The sequence below is a fragment of the Triturus cristatus genome, chromosome 10, assembly GCF_964204655.1.
Source record: "Triturus cristatus chromosome 10, aTriCri1.1, whole genome shotgun sequence".
In the NCBI taxonomy this organism is placed as follows: Eukaryota; Metazoa; Chordata; class Amphibia; order Caudata; family Salamandridae; genus Triturus; species Triturus cristatus.
Genome location: NC_140593.1, coordinates 134862753 through 134877834, shown reverse-complemented (window position 1 = coordinate 134877834; position 15082 = coordinate 134862753). Strand labels below are relative to the sequence as shown.

General features: G+C 54.7%; 1 protein-coding gene across 1 annotated transcript in view; it reads left to right on the top strand.

Moving 5' to 3' along the window:
* Nucleotides 1-1401: 1401 nt before the first annotated feature.
* Nucleotides 1402-15082, top strand: part of CAPN7 (calpain 7) — a 371178-nt gene continuing 357497 nt past the window's right edge. The window contains exon 1 of the mRNA XM_085630640.1: nt 1402-1507. The gene's annotated coding sequence lies outside the window, so the exon portion shown is untranslated. The remainder of the gene's footprint in view (nt 1508-15082) is intronic.

Below are 15082 nucleotides of genomic sequence, written 5' to 3'. Positions count from 1 at the left end.
GACTGATAGCTCTGACCTGTGCACTACTGACAGCTCTGGCCTGTTTACAACTGTCTGTACTGGCCTGGATTCGACTGACTGCTATGGCTTGGATTTGACTGTCTGCTCTGGCCTGGATTCGACTGACTGCTCTGGCCTGGATCCGACTGACTGCTCTGGCCTGGATTCGACTGACTGACTGCACTGCCAGCTCTCACTTGTATACGACCGACAGTTGTGATCTGTGAGAATGACTTACCTCTTTGTCTGACTCCCCTTACCTCTGTGCCAATCACTGACCTCTTAGTGACTGACAGCTCTCACCTGCATATGATCGACAGCTCCGACTGTGAATGACTGACTGACTTCTTTGTGACTGACGGCTCCGACCTGTATATGACTGACCTCTGTGTTACTGATCTCTGTGCGACTGACACCTCTGCTGGATGGGTGGCAGGTGTACTACCCCAACTTGTGTCAGAGAATGAGTGTTTGTGATGGACAGACTGCCTGGTTTCTGTGGGGCGGACAGGCCAAGCAGGCAGGGAAGCCATGCCGTGGAAGCTGAGACCACCCTTCCTGGGTCTACCTGCACGTGCGCTCCAGGGTCGAGATACAGTTTGTTGTCGCTGGTACTCACACACAGTGTGGAAAATTCACAAGCATCTTTATTCAGTCCAGCCCACAAAAAAATCAAAATCTACTAGTACTAGTGAGCATTTGTTTGAAATCTCACATTGTGAACTTCCAAAAGCTTATTTTGTTTCAATATTTGTAATAAAAAGGGGATTAGCATCAAAAGACTGCTTCCAGGTGCCTGTACTACTCCATCACCAAGAAACGGTAAATTGCTAAATAGAACAAACATTAAAAATGCAATAGGTCTCGCCTTTTATTAAGTTAAAGCCATTTGCTTTGCTATACAATACCATTAGCAAAGTAATTGGCTTTAACTTAATCAAAGGCGAGACCTGTTGCATTTTCAATGCTTGTTTTTAATAGTTTGCCAGATTATCAGTCTCGTTTGTGTTTGTCCCACCTGTGGAGGATTACTGCTTTACCGTGTCTGTTTGGCTGGTGTCTGTGCTCAATGTCAGTGAACTAAATTTTTCTTTTCATGTAGGCACTAACAGAGAGTGCATGTGTTTTTGAGCTGTCTCCCTTGTGTACTTCTCTAGCCCCTCGTGCTGCTGCCTGTCCCCTTTCGCTTCTTCCCACCCCAGTCTCTGCGGCTGCTCGAGGCCACTCAGGAGGGCTTCCCCCCCCCCCTTTCTCCCCCCCTCCTGGGGGGGGGGGGTTGGCCTGGTGAGGAGTCCCCACCAGGGTCACGGGCGTGCCACGTCATGTCCAGTGCGCCAAGCAGGGTGAGGGGTACATAAGTCCCCCTCACCATGTTTTCTGCCTCTTGTGCACAGACGCGCCACGGATGCCACTACACTGGACACGCTCTCGGGCGCCAGTACACTGGACGCGCTGTGGGGCTTGCTGTCGGAACCGGGTCCTCGTCGATGCGCTCGCAGTATTGCTGGTGAGTGCACCCTCCACCAGCGGGGTTATGCTCGCGTGGTCACGGCCCCGGACTTAGCTGGGTGATCTGCAGTCCTAGTCTGCAGGGGCAGCCCAGGGTCGGGGGGGAGGGGTTGTGCAGTAGGGAATCCTTGGGGCTTCCCTGGCTCAAGCGGCCCGCTCCCCCCTACTTTGGGGGGCATCCAGCATCTAGCGGCAGCCTGAGTAGGCCATATGTTTCAGGGCCTGGGGGGGTACGGGGTAGCGACCCCGTCCCATGCATAGCCTGTGGTGTACAATCACAGTGCGCATCGTGCTCCCCGGATTGGCCGGGCACCAGGCTCGCGATCTGCCCGTCGTATCAGGTGTAATCACACCTCAGTGACCGCCAGTCGGGGGGGTCGGGTCGCGGCCCCGAACATTATTTACCCTGTCACAGCATCGATCCCGGAGCAGCGGGTGTCGCGTGTCTGGGTGAATCAATTGTATTTTCCCCAGGGCCTTAATGAGTTATGTGTAGCGTTTGCTGCGGTGATTGTGGGCGGGCTAGATGTTATCGCCTCGGGCCATTGTGTGCGCGTGTCGCGTTGGCTCCGGTGCCGTTGTGGGCGATGGGTCGCGTGGGCTGTTGTGGGTCAGGGTCGGTTTCGTCTCCCCGGGCCTGATTGTGCAATGTGTCGAGGGTGCAGGGCTCGCAAATCAATTGAATTTTACAGAGCCTGAATTGGATATGTGTTATGTTTGCTTCAGTTTGTAGGCAAATTAGATATCATCGGCATCGCATATTATGTGGTGCAAACTCGCCCCGTGTCAATAGCGCTTGTATGGTACCGCATTTACATGCGCATTCAGCAGAGGCGACCCTTGCGCCTTCAATAATTTTATAAACCACGGGGATCGAACCCTGCTTGCCAGCATAAGATCACGGTGCCTCAACGTGGAGTGCTATTCCTTCTTGACGCATTGCGCGGTCAGGTCCGGGGGGTGGTGCTGGTTTGAATTTACCGAGGCCCGTGCGAATGTTGCTCGTGGCGGCGCCGGGGCCGGCGCGACGCGCGCGCGTGGAGGCCGAGGCGGTGATGTCTGGTTTGCCTACAATCACCGAATGCCATTCCGACGTTTTAGCAGGACGCCCAGGAGCTGTGCCACGGTGAGTGTGCTACTGTCACCCCCCACACCCTTTTGTTTCTCAGGCACGATCGCATAGCCCGGCCATTGCTGCGGCTGCGGTCCACCAGGGGGAGCAGGGCAGCTCCAGAGGTGAGCAGGGCAGCTCCCGGGGTGCGCAGGGCAGCGCCCCCCTCCCCTGGTCGTGGTCAGCATATGGCCAACCGGGGAGGGGGCATACGGTGAACGGAGAACACGTTCACTAGGCAAGTATGTTAGTAATGCATTATGGGAAAGGGGCGAATCTGTGAGCTAGTAGTCTCCCCCGGGGGTTTCAGCCCATTTCTCAAACCTACCATAAATAGGCATGGTGAAGGCATTAATTAAGTACATTCATCAACGCGTGTGCGTATGCGGGACATGCTACGGGCAACCGGCGTTTTTGAGAGTGGGAATTCCTGGGGCCCTTGTAGATGATGTTGCCTTAATGACTTTAATGCGACAGCGCAGATGGGGTGCCGATGTATATAATGTTGATTTGTTTATCTATGCAGGCAAGGGACAGAAGGCTATTCCCCCCCCCCCTTCCTAAGGATTCGCTAGGGTACGCATCAGCAGATAAAGGGTAAGAGCCGCGATGGGCAAGGTATCGCGAAGGGCGTTTCCCGACGCCGCTTAGTGCGGCGCACGCTGTGTGTGTCCCCTCAACATGTCAAGTGTTTGGCCTGATCCGATGTTATGTCTTACTGGCGCTTCCTGGCAGTAGAGGTGACATTTTAGGTGGGGAAGTGACACTGGTTCGGTGAGAAGGTGCACAGGGTTTTGCATGACAACACCTGGCCAGTTGTCATCAAATCGGTCATACTTGGATGACCCACGTCATAATGTGGAATAAGTTTAACCTTTTTTCTCACGCCGCGCTGTTTTTGTTTTTCAGACACGATCCACGCTCTCGGGTGCTCGTCGAAGTGTAGGGTTCAGCACAGGCCCATTCACAGGAGGCGTTTTCTGAGGTAACACACGTGGGGTGAGCACGTCCGATGGTGCAAGGTGGGGTGGGATACAAGAGTCTCACCAGGGAGGGGGGGCGGGGGGGAGGGTGACAGGATGGGCTGGTAGGGAAACTGAGCCGTGCCAGTAGCCCAGTAGTCGGTAGATGTTGACTGGATAATCATTTTTCTTCATCCTCCGCACGCAAGGTTCATCAAGATCCTCCCCACCCCCCCAACCCCAGTGTCGTCAGGATAAGATTGTAGCAACTAACAGTGAAGTAAGTACGGGGTCGGGGGCTGGGGACCGAGCGCTCGAGAGGCGGGATAAGAAGGTCGGATCGCCACCACCAGCTAGGTCTATGGCTTACAGTTCTATTTCTTTTCCAGGTGAGCTGTTTCCGAACTGATCAGTATGAATAGCCAGGGATCCCCCCGCTTTTCTCTCATATGTCCCAGGTGGAGGATTCCCAGCCAGGAACCTCCCAAGATGTGCAGCTGGCAGCCGTTATGGAGATGGTCAGGGCTAAAGAAGTGGCTTGGGCCACCGAGCTATTGATGGCGCACAGCCCGGACGACTCCGGTATCGCCATGTCTGTCCCACACACGGGGCAGGAGCCCACCGAGGAGACTGGCCCCACCAGGTCAAAGAGGGTTCGCAGGCCCACAGTAAAGGACTTCCCAGCAGACCCGCTGCCAGCTAAGAGCCGGATTACGGGCAATGCACGGACTGTGTCCATGCCGGTGGCTGATGCCCCACTGCCCCCCGCAGTTGGACCGGTGGTACCCCTGGCCAACACAACGCCGTCGCTGAGCTTTGTGACGACCTGGGTAAGCTCACAGACACGTTATCGAACTTCATGGCGGAGGTCAGAGCTGGCCTCCTGGCTGCTAGCAACCCCAGTGAGGTCACCAACAGTGGCGTGGGGGTAGCTAGGACAGCACCACCCGCGCAGGTACAGGGTGGCCCATCGATCACGCATGTTTGGGGGGGAGGCGGGGGTGCAGTTAACGAGCAAGGTTGCCATGAGGGAGCCTGTAGCAGGGGGTTATAGGGCCAGAGCCGTGGCAGTTGAGTACACACAGCACCCCTACAGGGGGCCGAAGTAGTAGGGGGGACCGCACTCGATTTAGGCAGCCAGCAACGGGCAGAGTCAGCCCCTTCGTCCACAGCAATATGCTATCCCCCCTAGTAACTGCCTCCGCCGCGACTCCGCCACTGGCACCCTCAGCAGCAGGTACTCCCACCCCTCCCGCACTGATGCCCACCACGCTTCCTGCTCTGCTGTTAACTGGTCTCCAGGCATTGCGTCATCTGAGAGACAACTTCAGAAGAGTGAACCTGACCACCAAACCACAGTGTGCCAAACACCAGTCTACAGGTTAACAATGGGTGCGTAGAGGGAGGAGCCAAGATGGCGACCGGAGCAGTCGCTTGAGCGCCCGGCTCCGTCGGCCCTTGGCCTCGGACTATCATCCTGATTCCTATCCTTGCCGATTTTCGAGGTGCAACGCGTGCGACGACGCGCTGACTGCGCCGCCGCTTTCCCGAAGTCTTAGCCCGCCCGGATGCCGGAGTTCTTGGTGCCTTTGTTCTCCGCCCTGGACCCTTGCTCTACTGTGGCCTCGGCCGGCCCCCTGGAAGCGTCGCAGTCACCGGACCCGCTGGTGCAAATCTGAGCCCGAGGTCCCGATCCCGCCTCACGCCACGTACGGTCGCCAGAAGAGCCGGGAGAGAGACGCCCGGACACCTTCTGTACCCTGCACCTGACGGGCTGGAGCTAGAGGGTAAGCCCCGGTGTGGCGGGTCTCCTACCCCGCTCTGTGGACCACGCTGTGGAAGGCTGCAGACCCCCTTCTTCTATGGTCTAGTCGGCTGCAAAGAGAGCCCGAGGGAGGGGAAGCGACTGCTGGCTTTCACCTGTTGCGGCGCAGACCTGTTGGGAATTGCCTCCTTGTCACGATCCCCCCCCTGGCCACGGTACCGTTCAACGGTAAAACATGGCGCTGATTGCCTGCTCGCTGCTGGGGGGTGATGCTCCGGTCTCGCCCGCTGCCCGCTTCGCCCTCCCTCTACCAGACTCCAGCTCCCCAGTGCCGTCCCGGATTGCTGCCGTTGTGGGGACGCAGCTTCCGCTGACATACGGCTCCGTTCTGGCTGCCCTGCGGGACTTTCGTCTGCAATTGTGTGTCGGCTTGCAAACGCTGAGTGAGCGGTTCGACTCTACACTGTCTGCTGCGGGCCGTGAGCGCCCCGTTTGTGATCAACAAGACGTGAGTCTGCCAGTGCTGTGGTCCTCCTGCGGGGAAGCAACGACTGGGTATAACGGTGCTACACTGGTGTCTTCATTTGGCTTTCCCGGCGCTCAGGATCAATCGCTCTCCTGCTCAATGGCAGATACTTTGTTTCCCCGGTCATTGCTGCCTGCTTTGTTGTTGCCTGCCTCACCGTGCCCGCAGGAGTTTCCAGCTGAACTACACCTGGCGACCTCGAGGAACCGTTCACGGTGGCCTACGGCTCCTTTTATGTGGAACTCATGTACTTTACAAGCCAGGTCTGGATTTTATATGGTGTGCAAGGGGACCTCAATAGATGATCGGCGGCCATTTTGTGACTCTACTTCTCCATCTTCTCCCAAGTGGCCATATTGTCTTTGTCTGTTCGGGATGCGGGGCATTCACGAGGGGGCGGGTCTAATCGTACGCCCGCGATCGGGCCAGGGCTAGATTACTTTCTATCATCATGGCTTCACGGCCGGGCTGGACTGGGACTGGAATTGTCTACATATGTTGTGCGCACTCGTCGCGATCTGTCTGCCTTCTTTTCCTTGGTGTTACATGCTATCTTCACACGACCGCCTTTGGGTGTAGTGGGGTTTCAGTGTGTGGAGGATTGGTTGGCCGGTGGTGTCGGGCGCTCCGAGGATACGTGGGCTCCTCCCCACCTCCTTTCTTCTTTCTTCTCTTAGTTTCTTTACTCTATTCCTACTTTCTCTCTCGTCTATATTTCGGGTTCATTTGGCGACAGGCACTATGCTGGGGGGGGGGTAGGCCATAGCCTCCGCATTGGTGTAGGGTGGGGGGGTAATTTACTGTTTCTTTTTAGTTCTATGGGCCTCTTTCTTTCATGTCTCTGCGCTATACTTGTTTCGATTCGGGGTCCGGGTGTGGGGTGGATTGAGTGGGGGCGGCTTTTAGGGGGTGCGTATTTACTACTGTGATGATCCTGTTATCTAACTGCATCGCCTTACTGTATGAGATTTTCTATGGCTGTTTTAATGATGCGGCTGCTCTCCAGTGTATGAAGCCGACTTGCGGACTCGAATCTCCTTGTTTCTATCCTTTACTGACTTTTTTCTCGATAAAAATTTTTTTTGAAAACCTTAAAATTAACCTTCACTTCTCCTTCCCCCGGTGTCAAGGATCCCTCCAGTGTATGAATCCTGAATCGTTGCTAATCTTGACCTTGACGCACAGGGGATGTATTGTTTGTCTCTGTGCTCAACCGTATTGTGGCCGGCCTGATGGTTGTAGGCCCGTATTTGTTCTTTTACTATGCACAAATAAAGGTTTTTAAAAAAAAAAAAAAAAAAAAAAAAAAAAACAATGGGTGCGTATGAAAATGTTATTCCCTCACTCCTAGATGGACTTGTCGCTCACCGCATCGATTCAAACATGTCCCCTGACCTCACATAAAGAAACTTACACATCTAAACATGGCCCACGGCACACAGAAGGGACAGCACATTGCTGAGTATTTTGTTGTCACCTGTAACAACCCCAAATGCCTCCATGCATAGTTGTGCTTTACAACTATGTTATATAAATAATGTTATTATGCAGGGGCATGGCCGGCAAGATGGCCGATCAGCAGCACTAAAAGGAGGCTCCGGCCCGCACAAGCCTTCCTTAAAACTCGTACCACTCTGAGGCGGAGGCAACACCTGAAGTGAGCGTTGCAGTGGACAGATTCTGCCATAATGAGGGAGTGCCTGAAACTCGGGCAGTTCTGCGTGCCAGGGAGCCTGTGTTGGGAAGGCGTCCTGAAGTGCGGCCTGTTGGACCTAGCTGCCTGCCCTTCCAGCGCTCGGGGCGCTGCGGACCGATAGACTGTAGATGGGTGTGGCGAGGGTGACAGCCACTCTGGAGCCTACGGGCCACCAGTGAAGAAGCGCAGGCCAGAGCAGAGGGTGTGAGCGGCATTGCCATGACAGGCTTAAGTGGGGCCTAGCAAGAAGAGTTGCGCACGCTGCGGTGCTGTTGTGTCCTGGGGCTACCGCTGTGCTGTGCGCGGGCCCAGGACCACCCGGTGGGTGCGACTAAGGCTTGGGCCCTAAATGACGACAGGCGCCAATAGGTGTTGTATTGTTGATCTCGCGGTCGTAGCCCTAGTGGCGTACGTACGCGCGCGCCCAACCTTTATTGGTTGTAAGGGTCACATGACCCTTACGCTTACACTGTCCGCCTGTTGCGTCACAGGCGCAACATTACATTCCTCCCCAACAAACATCAAAACAACATTGCTACTAAACTCTCTGGGTCGGCTCTCAGCCCAGTGCAACATTCTAAGCCAATGTTCGGATCCCAAAACAAAATAAAATGAAACAGTCTTACGTGAGGTAGTCTTTCAAACAGCAGGATGGCTCAGGATTGCCCCTCAGGCTGTATTGCGACATACCCCGGCCTTGGGAGTCCCCACTCCCGCTGTCCGGCAGACCTGCCGGGGCCAAAACTCCTTGAGAGTGGCTGGCGTCGTCTGCCGCTGGGCCACCAGCTCTTCGGTGCGGAGTTGGCATTTGGGTCTCGGGCCCTCCGGCCTCTCCGGCCTCTTCCAGGACCGACCCCGTTTCTGCTCCACTTAGCCTGGCCTCTTCCACTGGTCGTGTGTTGGGACTGTTCTCCCCTTGGCTAGGTGACGGCCCGGACCTTTCAGGGTGATACTTCTTGAAGTGCGACACGTTCCTTGTTATTCTCTCTCTCTCTCGAGTGGCCACGACACAGGTTCCCCTAACGGACACCACCGTCCAGGGTTCTCTTTCAAAGGTCAGACGAAACTTATCACTGGTGACTCGGTTTTTGAGTAGTACAACGTCCCCTCTTTGGATGCTGGGCACCGTGGCTCTCCGCCGGAAGCTGACATGCGCGTGTGCTTTCCGGCACCGGGCATCAATGAGACTGTCCTTGGGGGTCTCCGGCTGCCACTCCGGGTGATGAGGAATCGAGTCGGTGACCACCCGCCCCATTAACAGATGAGCCGGGGCTATGCCAGTTGTCGTGTGTGGCGTTTGACGGTAGCTCCTGAGAAAAGTGAATATGGCCAGCTCCAGGGACTGGGCCTTATCATGCGCAATCTGGATCACATTATTGAGTGTCTGCATAAATCTTTCAGCCTCCCCATTCGCCTGGGGCCACCGAGGGGTGATTCTACGATGGTGAATGCCTAGGGCTTGCAGATATGACGCAAATTCTTGGCTTTGGAATGGAGACCCATTATCTGTTCTCAGTTCCTGCATGAGACCATGGGCGGCCATGATTTTCTCCAGCTTTGGTATGACCTCCGTGGCGCTGAGCACTGACACTATTTCAACTTCCGGATATTTTGAGTGGTCATCAATGGCTACCAGGGTGTGGCGACCATCAGGAAGACTGCCTAAGTCGAGACTCACTCGGGACCACGGGGCTCTCGGTCTAGGTTCCACGATGATAGGAGCAGGTCGGGGTGTCTCCCCAGTTACTTGGCAAGCCGCACAGGCCCGGACCTTGGCCTCCACGAGGTCGTCCATCAGCGGGAACCAAACCTTGGTGCGAAGCCGCGACTTTGTTTTGACCATGCCTTGATGCCCAATGTGTGCAAGGTCGGTCCACCACTTAAGGTTAAGGATGTTGGAATCACCAGCCGATGTCCCCTCAACAGGCACCCCGTGTCATCTTCGGTGAGCTTGTCCCTGACATGATGTAGACTGTCCATGATCCGGTGGGCCGTGACTGTCAGACTTTCCCATTCCTCCTTGGCCCGGTGCCAGTTGCCGTTCCATAGGGCTACCTTGGCGCGCTGCAGACATTCATCTTGGCTCGTTGCTTCCCGTAGGCTCTCCATGGAAATGGGTATGGGGCAGGATCGAGCGGTGACGCACCGGACGTATTCTTCGGTGTCAGCAGCATCTTCCATCTCCTGATCAGTGGCCTTCCGGGGATGGCGGGACAGGTAGTCAGCCGGATTCCTAGAACCGGGCTGGTATTCTACTTCACAATTATAGTTCTGGAGCTGCAGCATCCACTTCTCGATCCGTGGCGGCGGTTTGGTCGAGGTTCCTGAGAAGAGTGCCACAAGCGGCTTATGGTCCGTTGCTACTACGAAGGGCTTCCCGTAGACATACAGGTGAAAATGGCGGCACCCCCAGTGGATAGCGATGGCTTCCTTTTCGATTTGGGAGTATCTTTGTTCAGTTTCGGTGAGGGATCTGCTGGCGAATGCCACGGGGGTCCAATCTTCCTGCGGGTTCCTTCTTTGCAGGAGCACTGCCCCAAATCCTACAGGGCCAGCATCCACCGCGACTAATGTCAGCTTCCTGGGGTCGAAAAAGGCCAGCGTGGTAGCTTCTGAAAGAGCCTCCTTGATTTTCTCAAATGCCTGGGCCTGTTCAGGGCCCCACTTCCAGGTGGTGGATTCTTTGGTGAGTTCCCTCAGTGGAAGTGTCAGGTTGGCCAAGTCCCGGATGAACCTCCCGCAGTAGTTTACCATACCGAGGAAGCTGCGAAGCTCAGTGACGTTGGTGGGAGCGACGGCCTCTTTAATGTCCCGAACTTTTTCTGGGTCCGGGTTGACCCCCTCCGTGGAGAATGTGTAGCCAAAGAACTGTAACTTCTGGCGTAGGAGCTCACATTTTTCTCTGTGAAGAGTGAGGCCGGCATCCTGCACCCGGCGTAGTACTTGAAGGAGGCGTTTGTTGTGTTCTTGGATGGTTTTAGCGTGTATCATGATGTCATCACTGACATTGATAACACCGGGGATGTCCGCAATCAATTCCTGTATAATGTTCTAGAATACCTCCGCGCACTGGATACTCCAAAACTTAACCTCGTATACCTCCGGAGCCCCACGTGTGTTGAGAATGTAGTGATGTTGCGGGAGGCCTCATCTAGCACCAATTGATGGTATCCGGACCTCAGGTCCAGTTTTGAAAACCAGCAGGCCCCCGCCATTTCCCCAATGAGGTCGTCTATTGTGGGAGTGATGTGACGTTCCCGCTAGACAGCGACGTTGGGCAGCCTCATGTCGACACAAATCCTCACCGCGCCCGGCTGTTTGGGCTTCCGAGTGAAGACGATCGGGGACACCCACGGAGTGGGACCCGACACCTTCTCAATTATCCCGGCGGTCTCCAGCTTCTTGAGTTCCTCCTCCACCAGGGGCCGCAAGTGGAAAGCTATTCGCCGGTGTCGTAGTGCGACAGGCTGGACCGTCGGATCAATGTGGAGGTGGATTTCTTTTCCTCTGAACCTCCCGATCCCCTGGAATACTTCCGTGAATTCAGAAAGGAGGTGCTGAAGGGATTCCTGGTGCACCCCGAAGGCAAAAGTTACGACTCCCAGGTCCTCAGCCGCTCGGCATCCCCAGAGCATCCCCTGGCCGTCTTCGGTGACGTAGACCTTGGTCGTGATGGACTGTGTGCCATGTGATATGGTCGTCCGGAACCGTCCCCATATCCTCAGAGGAGCATCTTGACCATATGCAAATACAGTAATGGTTGAGGGGTGGAGAGCTGGTCTTGGGTTCATGGTGCTGTGTAGGGTTGATGCCATGATATTGATGGTGGCACCTGTATCCACGACTGCGGTGACCTCCTGGGATCCCACACGGATGCTGCATTGTGGTAGGTGCCTCGCTTTTCGGGTGGTGGTGCCGATCATGTGGATCTTGTGCACTACTCTCTCTTCCTCCTCATCATCGTCCATGTCGCTGGGCCCTGGGTCATCTTCCTTGAGAGTGTTCTGCCGCTTGGCGAGGCTTGCAATACTTCTTTGACCGGCACACTTTTTCAAAGTGGTTAAACCGTCCACACCCCGAGCATCTTTTACCTTTCGCGGGGCACTCGGCCGCCAGGTGTGGTGGTCCTCGGCAGTATCCGCATGACTTGGCTTGTTCCGGAGAGGATGTCCCTGGTCTTTTCCTGCCCCACGTCTGTGGGGGTTTGGTCGTTACAGTATTTACTGGCTCCGTTTTTACTGGTGCTTGGAGAGCTGCCTCCATGTGCGCTGCTCACGCTTTTGACAACTCTTTGGTTCACCCCAGGGTTAGTATTTCCACTAGGGACTTACCGGACTCTTCTAGTATGCGTTCTCGCAGCTTGGCTGACGCACACCCCTGGATGATCTGTCCCCTGATTTCTTCTGTTTCATCGCGAAACCCACACGTGGTCGCTAGGTTCTTTAGTTGGGCGTGGTACGTGTCTAATGATTCCTCCGGAAGCTGGCGCGCTTGTCGGAAGAAGAACCTTTCATAGTCCTGATTGGCCATCGGTTCGAAGTGTTCGTTGAGGGCATTTATCAGTGTGTGGTGGCTCTTGGGGGTGGCCTCAACCAGCGTTTTGACGATGTTGTGGATGTCTTTGCCTCCCAATTGTATCAGCATTGCCCGCTTCTGGTCCTTGTGGACCTTGGTGACCTCGAAGAATATTCACAGGCGGTTCACCCAGTCCTTCCATTTGGCCGCTAGCGACGACGGCGACCCCTCCACTATGAACGGCTCAATGGGTGGAATTGTGGCCATCTTCCCTGTCGTGCCTTGTGCCCAGGTCTCTCATGACCTCTATGCCCTTCTTTCTTTGTTTGGACATGTGCGTGTGATTCTGGTGCGCGTGGGCTGTCCTTTTTCCTGGGGCTCACAGCCCTCTCCCTCCTAGTCTGGGATGCTTTCCGTGGGTGGGATCCTCTGCCCCTCCCGTCAATGGCCCTCTGTGTGGTGCTAGGTGTAACTGCACCCAGTAGTGTGGACCTGCTTCCTCCCTTTTCTTCCCACAGCCAGGGATGCAGTGGTACTCACTGGATGTGTGGGTGCAGCTCCCGCCCTGAGGCGTTTCCTGGTGGCAGGATGTGGGGCCCACACGAGGCGGCAGACAGCCGGGCTCAAGGTGGTGGCTGCACTGCAGGCAGCAAAGCCCAGACCACGTGGGCGGTGGGGTGTTACCCCACGCGTCTCCCATCTCGTGGAAGGGCACAAGCCAACAGCAGCGCCTCCGTTCAGGGCAGCGGGTGCTCCGCTCCGTGCACCGACGGGGCACGCAATGACCGACACGCACTGGGGCACGAGCGCCGCAAGCCGAAGGCAGCACTCACGGCCGCCACGCCAGCGCACAGGTCGTCGATGAGGGCACGCCCACCCTCGTCACCAGTTTGTTGTGTCCTGGGACTACCGCTGTGCTGTGCGTGGGCCCAGGACCACCCGGTGAGCGCGACTAAGGCATGGGGCCCTAAATGACGACAGGAGCCAATAGGTGTTGTATTGTCGGTTTCGCGGTCGTAGCCCTAGTGGCATACATACGCGCGTGCCCGACCTTTATTGGATGTAAGGGTCACATCACCCTTACGCTTACGCTGTCTGCCTGTTGCATCACAGGCGCAACATTACAGGTGCCTGGAAGGCGAGCGGGGTCCCGGTGGAGTTGGAGCTGAAGAGAGCTGAGAGTGGAGCTCCCGGGGGTGTAGCGAGGGTCTCACCCTGCACATAAGAACTGGACTTGTTGGGGCCCTCGGGTTGCTGGTGTCACACCGCGGCTCGCAGATTGGCCTGCAGCTCACTCCACTGCCTTCCTGGTGTCCCGTGTTATACAGCGGGACGTCCTAAACGCTTACCTGCAACCTGGGGAGTCCTGCAAGGGGCCATGGAGGCCATTCTTTACCTCGCTGGTCGGGTGGGCTGGAGGCATTCCTCTCCTTGGGGGTCATAATTCTTGTTCGCTGTAATTTATTCTTCTCAGAATTCATAGGGAGAAGTTTTTATTTAACCAGTCCATCATGGATTCTCTATTGTGTATTCCTGCCAGCATTTCCCAATCCACCATGGTGACCTTGCTTCTTCCTCTATGTCACATCCTGTTTTGGGGTATATAAGGAGCAGAAATGTCTATCTCCTTGCATTGCAACACTCCTCACTCCTGCTGGTGTCTCTTCGCTCCTGCTGGTGTATCTTTACTCCTGCTGGTGTTAATTCGCTCCTGCTGGTGTCTCCTCACTCATTCATGCTGGTGATTCTTGCTCTTGTTGTTTTCCTTCTGAACCTTTTTATTCCTCTGGTACTTGGCATTCCACTAGCTTTGTCTGCGCTTTCTGTGCCGTGCTTCAGTCTTGGTCTCCTACCATACGTACCAGTCCTCGTCAACCTCCTGGAAGTCTCCAATCGCCATCATAGGTTTTTGCCCTTCTGGGTGTTTTCTCTAGGGGGCTAATTCTGGCACTATCTGCTTAGATGTTGCATTGTCGGTTGCATCATGGCTACTAGAAGGGGAGGGGGAGGAAGGTAGCCCGGGTCAATGTCCTCTGTGGTGACGAATGAGATGATTTTGGGAGATGTGTGTGCCTGGTGGTTATGAATGGTTGATGGGTGAAGGAACGGCACAATGATGAGACTGGGACTTGGTCCCCATATGTTCTGTTTGACTGAAAAATGGATAGTAGATCGGTAGCCCCTGATGCCACCCAGGATGAGTTGCTCTCGGACACTGTGTGTATCGCCTATGTATATTGGGAGGACTAAACTGCAAAGTTGATATGTTGCCATGCTATAAGGCTTTACTTTGTTTGTCTTTTTTATGTAAAAAGGATAGTAAAGGTAATTACATTTTTTTTCGTATGCATTAGTTAAGAAACAGCAAGATCACAGTGAGGCAACACATGACCATGTGCAATCTGTGGTCTACGTGCAACCAGATCCACCCATGCTTCTTGGCTTGCTCTGTGGGTCTGCCCAACAACACTCCCAGAACTCCGGTCTGTGTCTCTCTAAGATGTGCTCAATGGACATTTAACATGTAGGATCCATACACTGTGAATTATGGTGACACCCCAAGACTATAATTGTAATTGATCTTTCAGAGTGTCTTTGCACAGAGGGCCAGAGGCGTGGGGTTCAGAATAGGAAGAACAAGGGTATGGAAGCAATGAAGGTAGGCAGTCAGGATTAAATTAATTTTCTTCAGATGTTTCCCCTTGGAATTTCCACCATGTCTTCCCTCTCCAAGGAGACAACAGACAAGCACCATTCAGCAAGCTACGGAAAAATGAATGAATTGAAGTTAGAAATGTGTCGAAATCAGTAGAACAGGACACCGAGGTAATTTTTGATTGAAGTTTTATTTCTGTAACAACACGGCAAACTGCTGGTGGAACACAGCGATGTCCAACTGTCACTAGTTCAAATCAAACGTAATCATCATGGAACCTTGACATTATCATGTCAAGCTTCCACGAGCTCTCGCCTGGAGAAACATTCTACTCAGGCCACT